Genomic DNA, 6,719 nt, shown 5'->3' with positions numbered 1-6,719 from the left:
CGAGCCGGAGTCCGGGCAGCGGTCCGGAGGTGCGGGCAGCCCGCGAATCAATGGCACGGGCCGCGGCCAGGTCGGCCTGACGTGGCAGCCAGGCCAGCCTGGTAGGTGGGGCGGGCACGGGGAGAGGTCATCAACTCCGCACTCTGCCCCTGCGAGCACTGGCCTTTAGGTTAGGGCGTCGGGTCAGACCTGTCCTTAGAGTTCTGCCCGCTTCACCCTAACTCGGGTCCAGGGTCACGCCCGCGACGGATGAGGGAATGGAGGGAGGTCTCTAAGCGAATTTGGGACAATTCATGCTGCTTTGAGAAACGCAGTAGTCAGACTCCGAGTGCCTTCCGCTAATAACGGGTTCCTTTAAATCTGCGGCGCTCGCAGGTACCGCCGAGGTCTCGTGTGGTCCCCAGTAATTCCTCACTCCACGTCACCAGTGAGTTGGCGACTCCCTCCTCGGGAGTACACGTTTCCTGCCTGCATTGCTGGCAGGCAGTGAGATGATTTCTTATCGCCGTGGACTTGTGAATTTTATTAAATCTAAAAGCTTAAAAATGGTGAATTTTTAAATGATCTCTTTAAATGCAGTGTCTTCTTTAAACTTATTTTTAGTGTCATGGCCTCAGCGAAGTAACTTTTGATGAATTCAATAACTTAATTTTTGCAGAGGCAGTAAAAGATGGAGTCCTAAAGGACCTGGGTGGCAGAGATTACATTTACGGGATTGATTTCTAAAAATTTGCGCATCTAAAGTAACACCACATGTCTGCTGCCTTCAGGCCTCACCTGTCTCCCTGGAACATAGCTGCCATCCAGGAAGTAAGCAAAACCAAAAAAGACCTTTGAGCAATCAAAGTGGATGTTACAAAGTTCATGTACCGAAACCAGTGTGTCTGGCTTGAAAGTGATCTCTCAATTTCTATCATAGTTCTAAGAGGTTCAGTTATAAGGTTTCCAGTGACAGCGAAGTAATTGCAGTGATTGCGATAGTTGACATTTAAGTGCTTGCTGTGTACGAGGTTGTGACCTACACCTTATATGGCATGTGGTCCATAAAATAACCCTATGAGGTGGGTGCTCTTGTTCCTATTCTGTGGAGGGGGAAGCTGAGTCTAAGGGAGATGAGAAAGTTAGTGGTAAAGCTGAGGTTGAAGCAGAGGCAATCAGTAACTAGCATTTAAGGATCTTGAGCAACTGTCTATTTGGTGCAAGTAATTTTGGTTTAAACGTTTGATACCAGACCCATTGTTTAGGTCATTGTTTTTGTTGCACTCTGAATTTTTTTTTCTTGCTTTATTGAGAGATAATCGATGTATGACATGGTTTTAGTTTTAGGTGTACGACATAACAATAGATGTATGTAGTGCAAAATAATAATCACAGTAAGTTTTGTTAACATCTATCACCACAGATAGTTCAAGATGTTTTCCCTGCGATGAGAACTTTTAAGATCTACTCGCTTAGCAACTTTCAGATATACAGTACAGTATCGTTAACTGTAGTCACCGCGCTGTACTCGACATCTCCTGGACTGACTCATCTGATAACTGGAAATGTGTACCTTTAGACCACCTTCACCCCTTTTGCCCACCACCCACCCAGGAGATGTTATTTTTAATCTTTATTTTTGCTCCAAAATCTTAATATTCCTACAGTTAGCCTGTAGTTACAGGGTATTATTAAACTATTCTCATTGTCCGAGTTAGGGTCATTTTAGTTCTTATACGTGAGATTTTCCTGGCCTTTTAAAAATCAACATCACCAAGATCATTTCTTCAAAATGAAATGCTAAATTTGACGAGCTGTTTTGTTTTTCCATCCTAAATTATAGACTTGTTTAGAGACTTTTGAAAGAGTGAGAATTTGATATGAGTTTCTCAAATAACTGGAATAGGAGACGTGTACATCCAGGTTGTGTTTCTCACGTTGAAAATACTGGTATTGGGGTTCATTTTTGGAATATGGCACCTGTTTCGAACATGCTTGCAGCTGCAGGACCACAGGTCTTTTCTCTCTTAGGGTCAAGGGTGAGGCAGGTTAGTGAGGAAGCTGGAGATTCTGTTTTCCTGACCGTCTAATTTGAGGACGGCTGCCTTAAAGGACTTGATCTAGGTTTAGCTGTGTTTGAATTGGCATTCTCTTACGTCTGCCATTGACATTACAGAGAGGTGCCCAAATAAAGTGTGAGATTCTCATATTCCTGAACAGTCATTGCAGCTGGATCCACAGTATGCTGAAGTTGTCACTTTCTTGTCCTAAACACTGACCTGGATAGCCTTGGGAAAACAAGCCTGAGTTTGTAGATGAAGAACTTCTTGTCTACATTTTCCTGTAGTTGATAGTTATTCATAACGCTGTGTCTATTATGCTTAAATTACTAGTGGAATCCTTCTGAGAGCCACGAGTCCCAGCCATCCTGCCCTAGTCTCTCCTCTCCCTCCTCCACCTCTTGCTCAGATTGTTGTTAGCTGTTATGTAAGTTGTGGACTTTTCATCCTACCCAATGTGACAGGAATGTACCAGTTTCCCTGCATTTCTCATAATTGGACAGTTTATATTTTTGAAGTAAATGGAAACACCTGATCTTTTATCATCATTGGGTTCTTCAAAAAGCTTTTGCATGACATTCCAGCTCCCTCTTTGTAGCAGCTGTCACCTCTGTTTTTTTTGAGTGTGTGTCTCTCGAGTAATCATCGCTCTCAAACATTTATTGACCACCCACTATGTGCGAGGCACTGGGGAGACAATTCAGAGCAGCAACTTGTAGCCGTTAAAGTTTCTGCTCTTAAGAAAGCTGCAATTTAGTTGAAACAGTAAGATATATAAAAAGATAAATATAGAGGATATTAAACCATGTAGGCTGTCAGTCCTAACTGAAGTGGCAGGAAGGACCCCAGGGAAGGCTCCTGACTTTCCAACAAGCATGTGGAAGGCCTCTGTGAGGGGACATGGAAGACTGCCAAGGGACATGGAAGATGACCTGAATGTACATTCAAACCATGGTCCTGCGTAGGCCCTGGCGAGGAAGCAAGATGATGCATCTCCTCACATTCACTATTAATTCAGAATATCCTCAAAGTTAAAAGACAATAAACTGAGAGAAATAATCTGCAGTGTACCTAAATGACAAAGGCTTACTATCCAAAATAAAATACTCCTACAAATAATAAAAAAAAAACTGCCAGAAAAATGGACAGAGTTGACAGTTCACAGAAGAATAACAGAAGGCCTGTCAAGCACGAAGGGATGCCCAGCATCACTAGTAGTTAGGAACTTGGATATGCAGACAGCGGTGCACGCCATCACTTTCCCACTGGGTGGGAAAAAAAAAGAGGTTTACGACATCTAACGTAAGCAGCGTGTGAAGTAAAGGGCATTCCCACCTGGTGTTAGTGAAAATGTAAATTGGCCCAGCCTTTCTAAGTGGAAATTTGACAAAGTACCAAAACTTAAAGTTTCATATATTTTGCAGCAGCAATTCTAGGGAATCTGAACGACAGAAACTGTAATATGTGTGAATAAACTATGTGTAGGCATACAGATGTTTGTTGTACCTAAATAACTACAAAACACTGTTTATAGATGCAGGGATGTTCGTGCAGTATTTGTAAGAACAGAAATTGTGGACAACCAATGTCCATTAATGGCGTAAATGGTCGCACAAATGTTGCTACATTCACACTGGAACGCCATGCAGCCATGAAAAAGAATGAGTAGAAAAGGGGCTTAAAAAGTCCTGGAAAGTTGCACTTAAAATGGAGGCAGAGGGGTAATTGAAAAGGTCCTTTTGCCTTTTATTCCGTATATTTTAGCCCAGGTGGAATTTTTAATAAAGTAGCATGGATTTTGTTGAAAGCAAGAAAAGTGGCAAAACACTATAGTAAGAGCTGTCATTTATCAAGCATTTACAGTGTGGCAAGTACAGTATATAAAGCACTTTTTCCAACAGCCCCACAAAGTTGGCATAATTTGTCCCCCTTTGGCACATGCAGAAAGTGAGGTTTAGGGGACCAAGTGTGTAATGGGCCCAGGCTCACAGGGGCTGAGTTGAACTCAGATCCCCTGGCGCCAGAGCCTCTCTGCCTGAGTCGCAGGAGTCAGGTATGAGTGTTCCTGACTGGCTGCTGCCTGCAGGGGGTCACGGCCTCTAGAGAGTTCCAGATCCACCGAGACTGTGGCTTGCAGCACGGCGCCCAGGACCCTTGTTGAATGCCGCTGTCCAGATTGTCCTGGCAGTCTGGTTTACAGTGCCTGGTTGCACCCCAGCTGTTAGCAGGTCAAAGATAATTCGTGGGAAGCTTTTCTGTTTGGTCAAGGGCTCTGTGCTACAAATCAGTGGGAATATAAGGAATGCAACTTTAACCTGCAGCAAGATTTAAAGTAACATCTAGTGGAGTGTATCGTTGGGCTTTTATTACACTTAACTCAGCCCAGTGGGAAGAGACAAGAATGGTGTTAAGTTTAATGTCGATTCCCATTTTACAGATTATACTCCTCACGTGGATATCTCGTGCGCTAGGTATTGAGGTGACCGTTGCAGGAACGGTTAGAGAGAATATTCTTGAGCACTTGTCACCTGCTAGCCTCACACTTTCCGGTCTCAAAAGGAGAAGCTGATGATAGATAGCAGCCCCTCTGGCCTCGTAGCAGGTGTCTCCCTGAGGGAGAGTCCTGCCCCTGCCCTCTCTATCCTCAGCTGGGACCCCTGCCTTCCTGTGAGGAGAAGACAGTTTTTCTGCTTTAAAGGAAAAAGCTGCTACTTACTATTCAGAATCCCAGGCCAAGAAGAATGGGGTAGGACTGTGCTTGTGCCCTCAGATGTCCAGCATGGCATTTCCTGCATGGATTCGGCACTGTGGGACAAGCTCCAGGCCACACGCTGCCTGTCCCTCTCTGCCCCATGCTCTGCTCAGGGGGCTCTCCCACCCTCTGACTGCCAGTAAATTAGGACAAAGCCCAGAGCACATCACCTTACAGTCATAGCGACACAGCATGACTTAGAGACTCTTTGGAAGTATGACCTCAAAATAACACAAAAATGAGCATTTACCCTATGACATGAAAGAAAGATGAATTTCATTTTCTTTTTGTCCATTTGTTCATTCCGAAGTATCGCCTTAGCCCCGCTGTGCGTCAGGCCCAGGGCTCAGCACCGATAATACGTGTTCCCGGCCTTTGGTGACCCCACGTCTGGCAGGGGTTGGGGGAGAGGGGTGACAGGCAACCAGGTAGTCGCAGTGCGCGTTGCGAGTGCTGTAACAGGAGCTAAGATCCCAGCCGCATGGAGCGGTTCCCATGATGTGCACTGAGGGACGCGTCTTCAAAGATGGCTTCCCAGAGGAAATGATGTGTGGGCGTTTGCAAAGGGGAGTGGGAACAGGGACGTGATAGTCTCCGATTTCTCGAATCGGAGTGCTAAAAATGAGAACAAAACTCCAATCGGCCCGGCTTCCAAAATTCCATTAGGATAGACGCTCTACAACCAAATTTGCCTGTGTGTGTTTTATAGTTTTTTATTTAAAATATTGGAAAGAACCATGTAGGAAATTAACTGGAAATTTATCTCTGAAGGCTCCAACCAACATCGGATGTGAACTGCATGCTCCCTGTCCCCCATCTTGTCTTCTCTCTTGTTTTCTATGTCAGTGGCAGCCTCATTGTTTCTTCTTTGGGATCTATAGGAAAGTAAAGTTCCTCGTTACTGGGGAAAAACTAAAAGAAGCAGACTTACTGTATCTCCATCTTTAACGCTTGAAATTCGTTACCACTGATGGGTGGGGGGCTGGTCAACTTTTCCTTCAGTTTCTCCTTAGGCGTTTTTGTGGATAGGCTGGAATGGCAATTATTCAAACAGAAAGTGACCTTCTTAGGTCCAGGCATTTAGTTTCAACAGGCTGCAAAATTGTTCAGTAAAATATTGTTTGTAAAATAACTTTATGCAGTTTTTACATTCTGTAGGAGTATAATCATAATTTGGGTACAGCGACATTTCTGCTAAATAACATGCTTAGCTAATAAGTCTAAGGGTGTGAGGATTTAGTGAGTTCTTTTATGAATTCTCTGAATTCCCCAACACTTAAAATCTAGTTCACAGTTAAATATTTGGCCAAAGCTCAGTACATGCATGTGACCTGGACTTCTCCAGCTGGGTCGAGATGTGCCACAGCTGTGCCCCGGAGTTGGGTGGTGGTTGGAGGTGGAGCATTTCAAGGTGTTCATCAACAACAACAACAACAACAACAAAAATGCTGCTTTCAGAGACTGGCCCTGGTAGCAGGTTCCCTCCCTTTTGTGTGGTGTGGGGTTGGTTGTGTGGCGAATCTAAGAGATGAAATTTTTTAAGAGTCTTAAGTCCAAGTAAACGCTGCTCTCACAAAGAGAAGGCACCTGGGAGGCCGTACCGCTACCCAGCTGATGCTCAGGATCTTCTTACCTGAAGCCGGTTCCTCATCTCAACCCATTCGATCCCAGCTCCGATCTGAAAGGTTTTCACCGTGAGAGAGTGTTTGAAATGGAAGGGAGAGAGCTAAAGGGAACAGACAAATTACAACACTGAAGTATCTCAGAATTTTTGAAATTTATTCCTCCCTAATGACATATTTGAGGAATACAGTGTTCATTTGAACAACACACATCCTTGCATATTGGCTGCGGCATAATGAAGTCACTTTCCTGTAATCAGCCCATTATGGTAAGAGAAAAGTTGTTAGAATCTCGCCAGAGGAGCG

This window comes from Pteropus alecto, unplaced genomic scaffold, assembly GCF_000325575.1.
Source record: "Pteropus alecto unplaced genomic scaffold, ASM32557v1 scaffold40, whole genome shotgun sequence".
NCBI classification, from domain to species: Eukaryota; Metazoa; Chordata; class Mammalia; order Chiroptera; family Pteropodidae; genus Pteropus; species Pteropus alecto.
This window is presented reverse-complemented; position numbering follows the sequence as displayed.